This window comes from Argiope bruennichi, chromosome X1 (assembly GCF_947563725.1).
Source record: "Argiope bruennichi chromosome X1, qqArgBrue1.1, whole genome shotgun sequence".
Taxonomy (NCBI): domain Eukaryota; kingdom Metazoa; phylum Arthropoda; class Arachnida; order Araneae; family Araneidae; genus Argiope; species Argiope bruennichi.
Genome location: NC_079162.1, coordinates 3,161,867 through 3,179,802, shown reverse-complemented (window position 1 = coordinate 3,179,802; position 17,936 = coordinate 3,161,867). Strand labels below are relative to the sequence as shown.

At 32.4% G+C, this 17,936-nt stretch overlaps 1 long non-coding RNA gene across 1 annotated transcript; it reads left to right on the top strand.

Annotated features, from left to right (window-relative positions):
• Positions 1-6,607: 6,607 nt before the first annotated feature.
• LOC129958207 (uncharacterized) lies at positions 6,608-16,135 on the top strand. Its single transcript, XR_008783178.1, has 3 exons — positions 6,608-6,689; positions 14,876-15,022; positions 15,933-16,135. It is a non-coding gene; the product is annotated as an uncharacterized LOC129958207 (long non-coding RNA).
• Positions 16,136-17,936: the final 1,801 nt, after the last annotated feature.

The following is a 17,936-nucleotide window of genomic DNA, read 5'->3' as shown; positions in this document are numbered from 1 at the left end:
TGCGGTTGCGTCACTGATGAGGTCAGTTCTAGAAGAGGTTACAACATTTTAAACGTTATCTAAAAGTGTCATATTTGGCAAGAGTTAGCATGATGTTTGACACAATTTCGAATACTTAACGATACGTCCATTAATCAATTTCGTGCGTTTTAATTCTATATGAATAATTTCCACTTTGTTTTTTATGAAAGATGAATTTCTTTTCAATGCATTTATTCAAAATATGTATGATAAAAATCATTCATGAATGATATTTCTTCTCATATAAATAGTGTATCCGCTTCGAAATAGCTATTTCTTCTAGATTTTAGATATAAATGCATTACTTTACATAAATAAATAAGAGTTTGTGTTTCATTAGCTTTTGCTTTATTTCTTCTTGATTCGTTTCTTTAATTCAATAAGTTCGAGCTTTAAAATGTATGTTATTTAAATATAGGCATTTAAAAAAGTTATTTCTTAAATTTAAAGTACAATTAAATGTGGTTAGTGGTATTGGAATGATTTGTAAGGAGGGAAAAGTTGCAAAAGCAATTATTGAAATGCCGTACGTAGTAAGAAAACCTTCCAACTACGGATGTTAAGTTTCTATGCTATATCAGTTTTTTAAAAAAATCAGTTTCCAGAGTGGAACGCCATTACAAATTTAAACGTTTCTGTTTATTCATCGTGGATTTAATTTAAATGTTGTTACATTTTTTTAAATCTGTACTCTTATGAAGATAAATTATTTGTTCATTATATGTCTTTGCATTTTGTATATAAAATATTGTAAGTATACGGTGCGTAAAATAAGCAGCTTACTAAATCAGAAGTATATTAATAGCTGGTTAACTGATCATTTGTATCTGCGAAAATTTTTAGGGGATATTAGCTGAATTCAAATTTAATTTTCTTCTAGTTGCACTATTTATTAAATCATAATCCAAATCTACTATTAAAAAATGAAACAGAATTAATAAAAATTACTTTTTTATTAATATATGTAGTATATGTTCTTTAGAAACTTTAATTTTATTAAAGATCGTTCTTATATGTACAATAAGTCATTAAAAATAGTGTTGAATAAAGTTCTGATAACACTCTTCAACAATATACAAATACCCCTTTATTGAAATGCTTAACTATGCGTTTTTTTCTCATATTTTAAGCAATGTAAATATTTCGAATTTCAGAAGAATTCATGGCCGTTTTAAACCTTCCAGGGGCTCTGAGATAACGAAAATCTCAAAGCCCTCCTTTCCCTCCAAATTTTTTTACTGACTTCAATTTAATTTTAATTCAGCAATTTTAAGTAGTACATTTTTAAAATTGAAGTTGAAAGTCCCTTTCTAAAAAGTCCATATCAATATTGTACAAATAAAAAAAAAAGGGCACAGTTAAAATGTAAAATTAATTTTAAGCAAAATATTGAAAACAAAAGACAACTTTGTAAACACTCTAAACAATTTTGTAAAAGAAGAGAATATATTTTTTTAAACTGTAAAGCTTCCAATTTTTTAGAATTAGAAAATAGCATAACGAATAACTTGTAAATGGTAATTAGGAATATTACTAGAATAAAGTTCTAAATTTAATTTAATCAATACTTGATTATGACTTGAATAAATTTGATTGCAGGGCCCTCTATCATTAAATGAAAGTATAAAACTAAATACCTTTCTACAAATATTAAAAATTATCAAGAGCTGACAATTGCCAACTTTACCTATTTAAAAAATCTTGCCCCCCCCCCCTTGATTAGAATTAGTTAAATAATTTTTTGGACTGTTGGCAATACAGCTTCTGTATAGTAGATTCAAATTTCTTGTGAATTTAATCATATTTAATAAAAATGGCTTCAAGGGCATGTTTCGATGTGCCCATTGATTAGGATGTTCTTAAGCGATTTTTTTTCGGGGAAACAATGCACAAGTTGCAGGTATTTTGCTATGGGCAAAAGTCTGGTTATCTCAAAATGAGCCCATAGTTTTCAGAAGTCCAGTCGAGATCAATATAAGATTTCAAGAGCAAAGGAATTTAGAACGTTAGTTTCTTTATTAAAAGAAATAAAGTCAGATTTCTGTTATTGCATTGCATGAGAAATTCTTGCTGTAACATAAAGAAGTTTTTAAAGAAATATTTTATTTCTTCGTAACTATATAAGTGTACATTCACTGTAATTTACTTTCATTCATAATTCATTAAACTTTGATTAAATATTAAGTATATTTCCATTATAGAAATTTGTAATCGTTTTATTAAAATGAAATGAATAAATTCTTACTTATATATTGCTAAATAAAAGAATTGCATTATAATACTTATGTAACAGTTATAATTTAATTCTCAACATAGGCTAAAAGTTTGGTGGTTTTCTATTGGATTTGAAGGAATATTTAACAGAGAATTATTCTTTAGTTTTCCTTCTACTATCCACAAAAAAATAATTTAAATTATTTCTTGTGTCACTTCTATATTTAAAAATTACCGAAATAACCTCGCACCAGAAATGTTCTAAATACTTAAAGTATAAAAATATTTTTACCATTGTTCAGCATTCATTTATTATGAAATTTATACATGGCTAATATTAAATATCATTTGCGCAAAGAAATGCTTCCCCTTTTTCCTAATGCAAACAACAACAACAACAAAATACAATTTGAAGATAAAGGATACAAAATGAAGAAAAGCAAAATAAACTCGGTTTGTAACACATGTAGTAGCTAGTAGTATTTAATGTAGTCATTTAGTATTTAATGTATTTCTTTTAACATAGAATAACTTTTTATTTAATGTTGATAGTTCATGAAACATGGTATATCAGCGAGTTTTAATTTTCATAATATATTCTAGAGAAATCATTTTAATTTGTATTTACGTAAATGTATATTATTTTCACTAAGATATACTTTTTTAAAAATTTGTTCCAAACAATCACGGATTTATTAAAGAAAACATATTTGAAAAAAAGGGCTTAATTGTAATTTTACAATGTTTCACAGAATCTTCATCTCTTTTGAATAATCTTTTTTTAAAAATTTTATAGGCTTTCTGCAATGCAGAAAACTCGCATAGATGCTATACTAAATCTACGCTAGAAAATTGCATGAATCTAATTTGCTTGTTTGGAAAAGTTTACAAATAAAATTTCAGATAGAGCTGTTAACTCTAAAATATGTTTTTAGAGAACGAGCTTTCTTTTAAATATATATATATATTTCTGAACTTAAAAACAACTTTTGTGCAAATAAAAATACAGCTATTTGGTTCTCTAGTAACACACGTATATTTGGGTGAAGGGAATATGCAATTCAGTACATTTAAAAATATTAATACAAAAAAATGTTATCTCTGACTTAAACTAACGAAAAGATATAAAGTTTTCATATAAACGAGAATACTAGATTTTTAAATATAAGATAAGATGTATTTTTATAACTATACCAGGCTTATTATTTCATGTGTGTATGAATTATTTATTTGATTACCAGAAATTTAAAAGCTTTGAACAGATTTAATTTCAAAAAATAGGAAATTTATCAACCGTTAAATTCTCTTATTGACTTGTGTGCTATTAATTAGCTGAAATGCACATTTAAATGATCCACTTATCTTAACCCTTTAAAGGGCCATTTTTTTCTAGTCATATTATGTTAAAATATTTTTAGGCTTGAAATTAGAATAAGAAAAGGGATTCATTTAGCTTATTAGATAAATTTAATTTCATTAATTAATTTGGTTCATTAATAAAGTAACAAATAAAGGTACATCATTTTGTCTGAGATAAAGAACTGAAGCATCTAAGTTTCTGACTTACTAAAAAAAATTTGTCAGAACTTATACCAACCTACATAATTTCATACAAAGATTGATAAATTTGGTTGGAAGCATACTTCCCACGGCCCTAGAAAGGGTTAAAACAGTTGGCATAGTTTGAGATGGCAATAGTTAAGTTCAGGTGTCCTTTTTTAGAATGGAATTTCTATTTCGGATTTTCTTTATAAAGTTTATTGATTTTCATTTGAGAACTATATTTAACATACTTTGACTGTGAATGAATAATGCAGGAAATTGATATGATTTGCCAGTAAAAACTATTTTTTTACTGTAAAGTTTTAGAAAGTTATCACGGAAAAAAGTCAATATTTGTCTTAATTTTTGATTAATTAAAATTATAATTAAAAATTCAAAAAATCACTTTCCTACACTCCAAAGTACATATTGGCCAAATGTGATAGGCAGATGGCCTGGTGTGTACAGAGCCAGCATACACACATTGAGACAAAAGTTTTTTCCTTGTGTTTAAGCATCAAAATTCAGTTAAAATACCAATACATTTTCTCGCCTTTTATCAAACCTAGACTAATCTTTCCCTATCCTCTTTTTTTGAAAGAGCTACGCATACTTTATTGGCCTTTTAAGACCCGTACGCATCTGTCCCACTAAAATAAAAAGATGTGAACAAAAATTTAAAAAAAAATTAATTTCTATTCTATGATGTAATAACTTTGTCCGAGTTTTTGTTCCGCACCCTGTACAATCAAGACTCCTATTATTTCAACTCCTATTATTTCCAGTGGATTACGTTTTGAGAAATGTTGAAGAAATTTTCCATTGGTCTTTATAATGTGTCACTGTACAATCCACCCATTTCTCGACAAGCAGTTAAATATTGGAAAAACATGATTTTGAGACATTGCTCAAAGCTGTTATTCAAAAATTATTGCCATCTGGTTGCGCGAAACAAACATAATCAGGAATTCTCAGTCTGTGGGCTGTTTTCGTGAATTCTTGCTTATGCAGTTTTCGTACTGAAACTCTTCTTGTATTTTTTTTTAAAAATACGGCATAAAAATTCAATAGATAATGAGCAAAGAGAATGTTAGAATGCATATTAGATGCCGGATAATAAATAGTACATATTAGATGCCAGTATTAACAGGATCATATAATTTGTTTGATATTTTAATCTCTTTTAAGCCGGATAGTATAGGATAAGGGCATACTAAAGCACACACACACACACACACACACACACACACACACACACACACACACACAAAAATAGGTATTTATTAAAAATTTGGCGCTCATGATTGAATCTTGCTGATGAAGATAATTATTCCTTCAGGCCACCAGAGCAGCTGCCAGGCAGGCACGAATAAACATCAGAAGGTGCCTGGAAATCGAAGAAGTAAGTGAAATGCAATTCGTTTCAAAATTTTAATATTTTAAACGCTTTTAGTACTTTCATACCCATTGTTTCAAAGCGCAGCATACTTTATATTGAAATCAAGGTATATTTAAAAGTTCGCTTTCTTTATTTCGTTCATATGTTCATCACATGTAGCATTCTTTTCAAAAATAAAATCCTGTTTCCCTTCCTGTTAACGGGAAAAGTGGCAAATTTCATGTCATTCATTATTCTATATGAATGATATTTGGAATATTGAAATGGAAGGATTTTTCTTTTCTATCAAAACCTAGTGCATAAATGCAATTATAATTAAAGAGAAGACCTTTAAATACGGGCAATTTCCGATTGTTAATCTCATTATTTTGGTAGAAATTCATTGTTCTATACATTTTTAAAATTATACTCTACCCGATTAAAAATTCTGCAATGATTGCGCAGCAATAACAATTCATTGGAGGCGTTTTTTCAATTTGAATAAAACCCATTCATACGAATCCCTTTTGTGATTCCAGACTGAAGTTTTACGGTTTTACATAGATTTTGTATTCAGGCTGTTTTATTATTTCGGGATGTGGGATTTCAGAACCGAGTATTCGCTTACTTTCAGGTGCACTAGAATTTGGGAATATCGAAAATCCATTTTCATTTTCTCATGACAATCTACCTTAAATAGTTTCGGAGTTTAATGAATTCATTTAATTGGTTAGGTTATTAAAATAAAATTAAATTAATTAAAAGATTAATATATTAAGTTCACTTCTGTCGTCTCTTAATAGTAGAAAAACTGTAGATTGATTCATAACCTTACTGACAAATAATACACTTTGAAAAAAATTTGATAATAGCGACAAAAATTTATTTTCAAAAACTTTTTTTAACGCATTTTGTTATATATGATATTCTGAATTGAGAACTTTTTTATACAGAATTTTTTTATATATATATATTAAACTAAAATTATATGCAAGTGAGAACTAGATTTAAAAAATGTAGGTTATTAAAAACAACAAATGAAACATAAATAATAATTTAAAATTGAATCTTTTGGCATGATTAAACAGCTATATTCCAAGTTTTTTTTCTTCTGATGTAATGGTTTTTTTAGTGTGCTGAAATATACACTAAATATATCTCTGTAAGAAGGCACTTGCCTCTCTTCAGTTTCTTCTAACACATGAACACATCCTTTTTATAATTCTCTGCTAATTATTAAGTTAGTTTTGACTCTGCCTTTTTCAATCTTAGGAGCCGGAAGTGAGGGAGAGACTTGACATTCCACGAGCTACATTTAGGCGCATTATAAGAGAAATGCTTGGAGAGCTAAATGCTGAGTTGCGAATCGAAAATGACGCTATTGAGTTGATGCAGTATGCTGGCGAAGATCACATTGGCCAGCACTTCGCCAGCGCATCAAGCTTAGCCCTGCAAGCCGGACGAGTGACGGTCCGGAGGGAAGATTTTGACCTCCTCGCCAGCTTGCAGGATGCCATGGGTGGACGTCGCTGAAGTGAGTGCAACATCTTTATCTTATGTGGATGATTTCACCTTATCAGCGCCCTCTCTTGCGATAATGTCTTTCCTAAAAAAAAGGCAAACTGTCATCCCTTAAACATATATTGTTAAAAAAATTGTTTATTCTGAAAAAATTCAAATAGATTTGAATTACAATGAGCACAAATATTTTGAAAGAAGCATATAACTCTACATATAATTGTTTATCAAGTAATTCAAAATAGTTGAAATTAAGAAATACTTGAACCTATACACAAACTGCTAACCACAACATTTACTATACATTTTAACGTTATGTTGAAATGAGACATTTCTTTTTTTTTTTTATCAAACAAAGGTAATATGAACTGTACTAAAATAGCATTTTTTTTTCTTTTTGCACTTTATTTTTGCTGATATATAAATGACAACCTTAAATTTAAAATAAACATATCGATGCATCCATTTTTGCTTTAAAATACAATAAGTCTAGTTCAAGTGAAGAAAATGGTATTATAAAGCAAATGCTAGTTGTTTGAATATTTGTTAAATGTTTAAGCATCCTATTTAGATTTGCAAATGGATTTTTAGATTTTTCGTACAAATTATAATTAAAAAAAATGCTTCCCACGCGTTATTAAAACAAGTTTATTTACTTTTTTAGTGCATAAAATTTGACGCTTTATTTTATGGCAAATTATCCTGCTATAAAAAAAAAGAATCCATTTCTTTTATCCCTTTTAATTTAAATTAACATAGGGGAGATACATAAATATATTTAATGGAGGCCGAGAACAGAAGAGATATTACAACAAGAACAGTTACAGATAAGATTACTTATCATGCTTTGGCAATTGAACATGCAAGATGTGCCGATTACTGTCGGCACGTACCAATGTTAAATGTGAAACGAATGGAATGTAAAAGGCAAATGACAGAAAGATTTGATTTATACAGAATAAATGTAAAAAAATATTAACAAAATTAAACTATTACTGTGACAACGGCGGAAAGTACATAATTAGAATATTTGCTGACTATTTGAAAAATCATAGTCTTTCTCGTCAAAAGACGGTACCAAGAATTGCACACAAAATAACATCGTTAGAGGATTAACAGAATTCTCTATATGACACTCTGTCAGAAGCTCCATACAATCTCTGAGCTGATGCAACAAACACAGCTAGATACATATGACCAACCACAGCATTGAATCGTAATCTAATAATATTTATATTATTAAAACATCAGATATTGAGCACTTAAGAGCATTTGGTTACAAAGTACATTCCAGGCAAAATAGAACACAAATTAAGGAGAAATTAGTTCCCAAAGCCGAATAATGTGTGATGATTGTGTATGTGGAAGGCGTGAAAGGATACAGATTTTAGCCGTTGAATGTGAGAAGAGTTAAGTTCTTACCAGCAGAAGTGTGAATTTTCAATAACATGTTTTAAATACAAAGAAAACTCTTCTTGGGTACTAAACTAAAAAATAGTTTTATGCTACCTGTCTATGAAAGGAGTATCCCTTTTTAGACCCCTAACATGAACTCTCTGAAAGTGATTAAGAAAGAATTGAAATATTACGAAGCAATGAGTCTTGTTGATCAAATCGGAGAAGAAATGGATTAGACTCCCTAGTATAACTGCTACAAATAAAGTTAGATAAAGTAATAAAATCCGTAAATCGCCAAAGCATTGAGACGATTACATATTGTACGATATAAAAGAGATCGTAAAAATAAATAAAAAAAACACCTCTATATTAAATTAAGAGGATTCTATATTTTTGAAAGTAGCTATGGATTCCTTCTATGCTAAAAATTGGAAAGAAACTATTAATGAGGAAATAGACAGCTTGAAGCGAATTCAAACCTGGCAACTAATCCCAAACACCAAAATCGTCGGCTGTAGCTGGGTGTTTCGAAGGAAATATGACGAGGCAGAAAGCTTCTTAAATGCAATACTATTTACTAAGGACTATTTCCAGATTCCTGGTACTTATTTTAATGAATTTTCAACAGCCATGAAAATCGAATCAAATCTTTTCGAATTCTGATGGTATTTGCTATTGAATTAGATTGAGCTGCATCAGATGGACATTACTGCTTCACAGATTCTTGGTACTCTGAAGATATATTACTCAGCCTGAAGGTAGTTCTGAAAAGGGAATGAAAGAAGCCCTTCTTATTTGTCGTTTGAAGATATTACGAGAATCGAGTCTGGAATATTTGGGTGAAAACAATTTGGATTGAAAGGTTCCATGGCAGATCCATATATTTATTGTAATTAAGAAAGGGAACTTGAGGGACTGGAGTACATGAAGACGACTTCCCGATCCTTGGAAAGAAGGCAAAAATTAAAGACTTCAAAAATAAAAAAAAAAACGTTTTGATTTATCGAAACGTTTATTTTTAGAGATTAGGCGATGTGGATATTGTCCATTAGACTTGATAAAAAAAAAATTGAAGGGGTCGTTAACATCAGATCAATCATCCTATGCCGAAGAAATACTAAACAAATTTAGAATGGGAAAAATACTAAAGTAGTATCAACTATGTTGGATTCTGGCATGAAATACCATTTTCTTGATCGCTATTTCCAAATAATAAATATTCCGTACATACAAGCAGTTGGCAGTCTGCTGTACTTTGCTCTTGCGGTATACTACTAGTATGTCGCATCAACATATACGAATCAGTATACAAATCAAACGAAATTTGGAGAAGTATACACACATTCAGTTACTTAAAAGCAACCGAAAACTAACCTTCAAGAAGCCAGGAGAAAAAGTAAAAATTTTCTCTTATGTGATCGAATCAAATGAAAATTTTTTTAAACAGGTGCCTCATTGTATTAGGTGAAACAACCATTCATTTATTTACAACCGTATGTATTTTCAAAAAAAGCAATTTGTTTTCATCTAGATCAATATTATTTACAAATATCAAATAACAGTTCAATCACGAAATAGCTCCTTGATCAAATCGAAAAATAAGTCGCCAAAAGAAAGAGAAAAGAAAAACCGGTAACAGGCTGTTAGCTCTAAACGGCTATTCCAGGGGCCATTCCGGAAATCCACCGATCTTTATCGGGTTGGATCCAAACACAATAAACCCAATCATACGGACCTTCTCACAAATTAAGGAACAATTTCTCGGGACACCGACATTTCTCCGAATTCTATTCGAAGTCTCTCACTGTTCTCATCTCTGTCTTAACAATACATATACCGCATTTTATTGTCGTGAGATATCCACCTCAGATTTCCTCATTGGTGAACTTGAGTTACCTATCACTCAACAGCTGATCAGCAATGCTTCCTCAATGGTGTCCACTTGATTGCGGAAGTGTCTGTTAAGGGTCCATCTTTGTGGCTGACCCCTCTGGCTCATAAAAAAACGTTTAGTATCTGGATATCTTGACATGAAACGGATCCATTGGTGGTTCGAATGCACTTAACTATGTGTGGGAAAACGGGTGATTCTACAGCTTGTCGGAATGCCAATTGCCATTGAGGAAAACGTTACAAAGGGACTGGACAACTTTCACCGATGAAGTTGAATGGAAATTCGGCAATGAAGATCGATCGAAAAAAAAAACACAACTAAACAGCGTTTTTAACCATGCTCGGCCATTATGTGTTTCTCATATTTCGAACATGTAAGCTATAGGAAACCAACATCTCTCATTGACTTCTATACTATTGTCCAGCAGATTATATGAAGTTTTTAAGAAGTCCAACACTGAATGCCTATTTTTCTCCTATGAAGAAGAAAAGTAGGCTAATCATAAAAAAAAAAAATCTACAATTAGATTTTCTCCACGTTTTAGTCCTTCTTCTCTCGCAAAAGTAAATGCAACAGCAATGACAAAAGTAAACTCAACGAGTTGGATTTTTAAATTCAAGCGAAATTCTTGAACGGAAAATTTATTTACTTGTCGTTCATGCGCATATGAGAATGAAAACTCGGGAGAGCTTCGAGTGAAATGTCTGAAATTTAGGCTATATCTTTTTATCAACAGAAGTTTTTTTTCTTTTTCCTTTGAGCAAAGATTTTAAAAATTCAATAGTACATGATATTCTGGATTGAATATCGGGTAAAAATTACAGAAAGATATCAGCATTGTTTTTCGTAAACCGATTCTTGAAAAACGGTAGGCAGGAGGCTTGTCGAATAGGTTATAAATATTTTATTTAAATTGTTGGAGCGAAAAAACTTTAATGTTGCTTCCCAATTTTAAATGCTTTCTGTATGATCATTATTCAATTGAAAGTGCTAAGGCTCACCTCTCTGCATTTTCTGATATTCCAAGCTACACGTCGTGAATAGTGCTTTTAAATGTTTTTCCAAAAACAATTGTCATAAGATTTTTCCCAGATTTAACAAATGGAAACATTAAAAATTATAGAAAATATTCAGAACAGTACACATAAAAAAATAATTTAAAACTGTGTTATATGTGTAGTGTTCTCTGTTTTCTTTTATCTTATTTTTAATTTTTGTACATTTAAATTTTTGTAAGATGGCAACATTGGTTGCCCAGCAACAACGGAAATAATTGTTTTGATAAAAAAAATCAATTGTGTTCTTTTTCTAAGTCATCGTGTAAACTCAACTGACGTAAACTCAAGAATAGAAAATGGTAGACGAAACATTGATCGCTCGAGTTAGTATTAAAGTCCCAGCGTTTTGGAAACCAAACCCAAAGATATGGTTTCTTCAGTTGGAAGCTCAATTTCGAAATGCTGCAATTGCGACGGATCAAACGAAATACGATTATGTCGCGAGTTCGATTGACGCTGAAATATTATCACAAGTGTCGGACATTCTGACCAATCCACAAGGGACGACAAGTACGTGACTATTATTAGTGATTATTATCTTCACTGAAACCGAAACGCAAGACCCAAAAGTTATTAACTGAGGTGTAATTCGGCGATAGAAAACCTTCGCAGTTATGTGAAATGAAGAATTTAGCTTCAGATAAATAAGTAAAGATATTTGAAAACTCTCTGGCTTCAAAGATTACCCACGGAAATCTCGAGCAATTTATACATCAGTTGCGACGATTTAGTCAAATTGGCGACAATGGCCGCTAAAATGTGGGAGATAAAATCCACGTTTCATCAGAATACCGCTGTAGTTTGCTGAAGAGATAACAAGGTTTTAGTTAACTACAAGAACAGATTTCAGAGACATACACACAAGTTAATGAACTGAATAAAAGACATTATTCTAGGCGTCAACAGTCCAGATCCCTCTCTAGAAGTAATTCTATTAAAAGGCGTAGTAGCGGAAATGAAAGTATATTTTGTCATTCAAGGTTTGGCAATAAGGCTTTCCAATGCAATAATCCTTGCAATTGGTCGAACAAAACCAACGTTCACTCACAGGAAAACTAAATCCCCGACGCTCGCAGATGACAGAGGGCCAAGGGGTTGAGATGTGTTGTCTTTTTATTCGTGAGGAGGGGAGCGTCTGCCAATTTTTAATCGATACTGGTGCAGAAATTTCCATTACCGATAAATCCACCATTACCGATAGAAAAATTACTGTTGCAAAGCTGGAACTCGTCACTGCAAAGGGAACCAAAATTAAAACTTATGGGCAAAGGTTGCTAAAATTGGATTTGGGACTGAGAAGATCATTTGATTGGCCTTTTGTGATAGCTGATGTTAATAAACCAGTAATATTTATTGACTTCTTGTCTCACTTTCACTTTTTGGTTGACAGCAAAAATCGTAAATTGATTAATGGCCTCACTTCATTGTCCTCTATTGGTGTCGTTTCACTAATGCTTCATGCAGTGCAGAGTCCTTACGAAGGAATCCTCAAACAATTTCCAGATCTTTTGCCGCCAACACTCGTCAATAATAAAATAAAGTCATAATATTGAGCCTCTCATTGAAACTAAAGGGTCCCCAGTTGCGGCCAGGGTCAGAAGACTCTCAGCCGAAAAATTAAAAGCAGCAAAAGCTGTATTTTAGTTTCTGTTGCAACAAGGTCTTTGTAGACCATCAAAACTTTATGTCAGTCCCCTACAACTCACACTTAAGAAATCAGCTGATTGGAGATCATGTGGAGATTACAGGGCCCTTAATAATATCAACGCTATTTCCAGAATTCATACCATTTCTACACCATCTCCAATTGATTACGTAACTATTGCAGAATTTCAAGATAAAGATTTACCAATTTTAAAAAACAACCCAAGGTTGAGAATGGTTCAGATTCCCATTCCATACACCGACAAATCGATTTATTGTGATGTCTACAAACAGTAACCTCCCACACATCCCCTTGAAATTTCGCCGACAGATATTTTCTTCTATTCATACCTTATCTCATACCGGAATTAGAAGCGCAAAAAAAAAAGTTAATCACGAAAAGTTTAATATGGCCAAATATCAATAAAGATCGTCAGTTATGATGTAGGGAATGCATTGAATGCCAACTGAATTTCAAAGACATACAAAGTCGGCTCTTATAGACTTCAAGGCCCCACCAGAACATTTTCACAACGTTCACATTGATATCGTTGGTCCCTTGTCTTCATGTCAAGATTTCAGATAATTACTAACGATGACTGATCGTTTTTCAAGATACGTGAAGCACTTCCCATGACGGATCAATCATCTGAAACAGTTGCAAAGGGCACGTTTTTAACCTGGACTTCTCGTTTTGGAATACCACAGCGTATAACGTCTGATCAAGGAGGTCAGTTTGAAAGTAAACTCTTCTCATCTTTGAGCAAATACTTTGGTTTTCAAAAATCCAGAATAGCAGCATATCATTCGCAATCGAGCGGATTGATTGGGGGACAACACAGGATTATAAAGGTAAGTTTGAAATGTCACTTACAACAAAACAAATCTTGGGTAGACGCTTTACCTTTGATTCTTCTCGGATTACGTTCGGCACTGAAAGAAGATATAGGATACTCTTCAGCTGAGCTTCTTTACGAAAGTCCCCTCTGTTTACCCAGAGAATTTGTCACCCCGATCCCTAATATCATACACTCAGAATTCGTGCAAAAGCTACAAAATATTATCCGTATCACGAAACCTTCTGCAAAACCTCCTACCCATCGCAATACAATCGTATTCGTTTCAAAACACCTTTTGAATGGCTCGCATGCTTTCGTCTACAATAACGCGACCACTTTATCTTTGCAATCAGTTTCTTGGACCTTTTGCTGTCAAACACCGAGCACCGAAGAATTTTGACACTGGAATTAATGGAACTGTCAAAAGAATTTCGATTGATAGACTAAAACCATGTTTTACCATAAAAGACAATGATGAGCAGTCTCTTGAAAACCACAGGCACATGCATTATCCAGATCTGCACATCCAGTGTGAGCCGCTGGGAAAAATTTCAACGCCGGTCAATCGCAACCATACCACACGCAGTGGAAGGACCGTCAAGTTTTCACCCCATTTAAAAGATTGTCTCCTAATCGTTTTCACTGGGAAGGAAATGTTTAGAGTCCTCTGTTTTCCTTTTCATCTTATTTTTAATTTCTGTACATTTTAATTTTTGTAAGATGGCAACATTGGTTGCCAAGCAACAACGGAGATCATTATTTTGATTTAAAAAAAATTGTGTTATTTTACTTAAATCATCGTGTTATCTAATTTTTTTTCATTTAAAGATTAGATTTTATTCATTTTTTTTAATATTTTACCCGTAATAAACTTTTAATATAAAATATCCACTTCAATACTTCATGTTTATCTGATCATTTTTTAAAAATTACATAGAATTTTATGTTTTTCCAATAATAAAATAAATTTGCTATAAATAAAGGAAAACGAGCATTATGAATTCAATGAACAATAGTTTAAAAATGGCATCCAAATCTAATGGCGAATATGGGGAAATAAGCATAAAAGTAAAAATAAAAATGAGTTCGATTTACATTTTTTTCTTTTCATCAATGGTCTTTTTTTTTCTTCCTTCCAAATAATTTAGCACCTGTGGAAACGTACTGGTGAAATCCGTCACTTGAAATTTGTTTTAAATAAGTTTTCTTTGAAATGCTATAATGCCTTCCTGTCTTGTTCTGTATTTAAATTACTGAAATCAACTTAACTTTCTTTTTCAACCGAAAATTTATTGCTCTACATTTTTGTCATGCAAGAAAACAAATAAGTTATGGTGGTTCTGAAATTTTTCTTTCCTCCTTTATTTAGATTTGCGTCACCTGTCTGTTTGACTTTTCATCACCTATTAGTTTGTCATTACCTGTTCGTCACCAAAGGCCTGTCACCATTACCTGTTCGTCACCATCTTGGGAAAAAAATCGATAAAAAAGCGGGGGAAAATTATTTTTTATTCAGGTAAATTTTTAATTTTAAAGCATTTAATTTTTTTGTGACAATATGGTCATTGGCAGCTTTGAAAGCTCACTTTTTTATAGAAAACTTTTAAATAAAATAAATTTAACGAAATTGATTATTTTGACATGCTTTTTTTTCAAATGCTGTAAACAAAAACTTCCCTTAAATTTTAGGCATTAATTTCTAGAAAATGATTAAGAACATTTTTTAAAATTATTTATCTTTGGAAAGTTATTAATATTTAATTAGGTATTAATATTAGGTTAGTTAGTAATAATAGGTTAGTTAGTAATATTTAGTTAATTATTTATAACTTGATGAAGATGAAAACAAATTGCAAAATAAATTGAATTAACTGTGTGAATAATTATGTAAGGAACATTTAAGAGACTGATAATATCGTATAACATCTTAACACCGTAAAATATTTTAAGCTATTTTTTCAATAGTTTATCAAAAATATATTTCTTGGATAAAATAGATCTATAAAATATAAAAAAATAAATAAATTTCAAAAAGTATGTAAAAATTATTTTTAATAAAAAAAATTTTTAGCTGCCAATGCACCATTAAAATATACATTAAAATAATACATTTTTAAATTTAAGATCTCATCATTTGTGCCAATAAAAAATAACTTAAATTTCTTTGTGAAAATATAGAATAATTTGAATTGTTTGTTATCAGATATGTTCAAAAATTGCAATATATAAATAGTATTTCCTAATGACAGTAGAATATTTGAATAGATTCAAAATAAATATTATTATAAAGATTATATTGCAAGAACAATTATCAGTAAAATCAATGATTTTATAACTAAAATGAAATCAGTATTTTAGGTTTATAGCTGACTTGTTTGGATAAAACATGAACAATTATAAAGTGAATTTCGTTTTTGTATCTCTAGATCCTTCTTTTAGCGAGTGCTACACAGAAATTGGGAATCTTGCATATCCAGATGAGTGTCTGCTGTCCTTTACCATATTGGACTATTTTCTGCTGTATAAACTGCACGTATACTAAAGAAAGCAAAAAATAGATAAATAAATAAAAAATCCTTCTTTCAGCGAGTGCAGCACAGAAATTACCAACTTTGCGTATCCAGATCAGTGTCCGCAGGCGTCTACCATATTGGACTATTTTCTTCTCTTTGAACTGCACGTATGCTGAAGAAAACAAAAAAAAATGGACTGAAATCTCTGTTTGTTGCCTGACAAAATATTTCCTACTGTCTTGCGTGCCAAAATGTGGACTGAACTCTGTCTTGCCTGACAAAATGTGGACTGAAATCTCTCTGTCTTGCCTGACAAAATGTGGACTGAAATCTCTCTGTCTGTTGCCTGACAAAATGTGGACTGAAATCTCTCTGTCTGTTGCCTGACAAAATGTGGACTGAAATCTCTGTCTGTTGCCTGACAAAATGTGGACTGAAATCTCTGTCTGTTGCCTGACAAAATGTGGACTGAAATCTCTGTCTGTTGCCTGACAAAATGTGGACTGAAATCTCTGTCTGTTGCCTGACAAAATGTGGACTGAAATCTCTGTCTGTTGCCTGACAAAATGTGGACTGAAATCTCTGTCTGTTGCCTGACAAAATGTGGACTGAAATCTCTGTCTGTTGCCTGACAAAATGTGGACTGAAATCTCTGTCTGTTGCCTGACAAAATGTGGACTGAAATCTCTGTCTGTTGCCTGACAAAATCTGGACTGAAATCTCTCTGTCTGTTGCCTGACAAAATGTGGACTGAAATCTCTCTGTCTGTTGCCTGACAAAATGTGGACTGAAATCTCTCTGTCTGTTGCCTGACAAAATGTGGACTGAAATCTCTCTGTCTGTTGCCTGACAAAATGTGGACTGAAATCTCTCTGTCTGTTGCCTGACAAAATGTGGACTGAAATCTCTCTGTCTGTTGCCTGACAAAATGTGGACTGAAATCTCTCTGTCTGTTGCCTGACAAAATGTGGACTGAAATCTCTCTGTCTGTTGCCTGACAAAATGTGGACTGAAATCTCTCTGTCTGTTGCCTGACAAAATGTGGACTGAAATCTCTCTGTCTGTTGCCTGACAAAATGTGGACTGAAATCTCTCTGTCTGTTGCCTGACAAAATGTGGACTGAAATCTCTCTGTCTGTTGGCTGACAAAATGTGGACCGTCTTGCCTGCCAAAATGTGGACCGTCTTGCCTGCCAAAATGTGGACCGTCTTGCCTGCCAAAATGTGGACCGTCTTGCCTGCCAAAATGTGGACCGTCTTGCCTGCCAAAATGTGGACCGTCTTGCCTGCCAAAATGTGGACCGTCTTGCCTGCCAAAATGTGGACCGTCTTGCCTGCCAAAATGTGGACCGTCTTGCCTGCCAAAATGTGGACCGTCTTGCCTGCCAAAATGTGGACCGTCTTGCCTGCCAAAATGTGGACCGTCTTGCCTGCCAAAATGTGGACCGTCTTGCCTGCCAAAATGTGGACCGTCTTGCCTGCCAAAATGTGGACCGTCTTGCCTGCCAAAATGTGGACCGTCTTGACTGCCAAAATGTGGACCGTCTTGACTGCCAAAATGTGGACCGTCTTGACTGCCAAAATGTGGACCGTCTTGACTGCCAAAATGTGGACCGTCTTGACTGCCAAAATGTGGACCGTCTTGACTGCCAAAATGTGGACCGTCTTGACTGCCAAAATGTGCGCCGTCTTGACTGCCAAAAAGTGCGCCGTCTTGCCTGCCAAATTAATTAAAAATTTAAAAAAAAATCCTTCTTTCAGCGAGTGTAGCACAGAAATTACCAATTTTGTCTTCAGGCGTCTACCATATTGGACTATTTTCTTCTATTTATACTACACGTACGCTGAAGAAAGCAAAAAAAAAAAGTACTTCTTTCAGCGAGTGCTGCAAAGTAATTACCAATTTTGTCTGCAGGC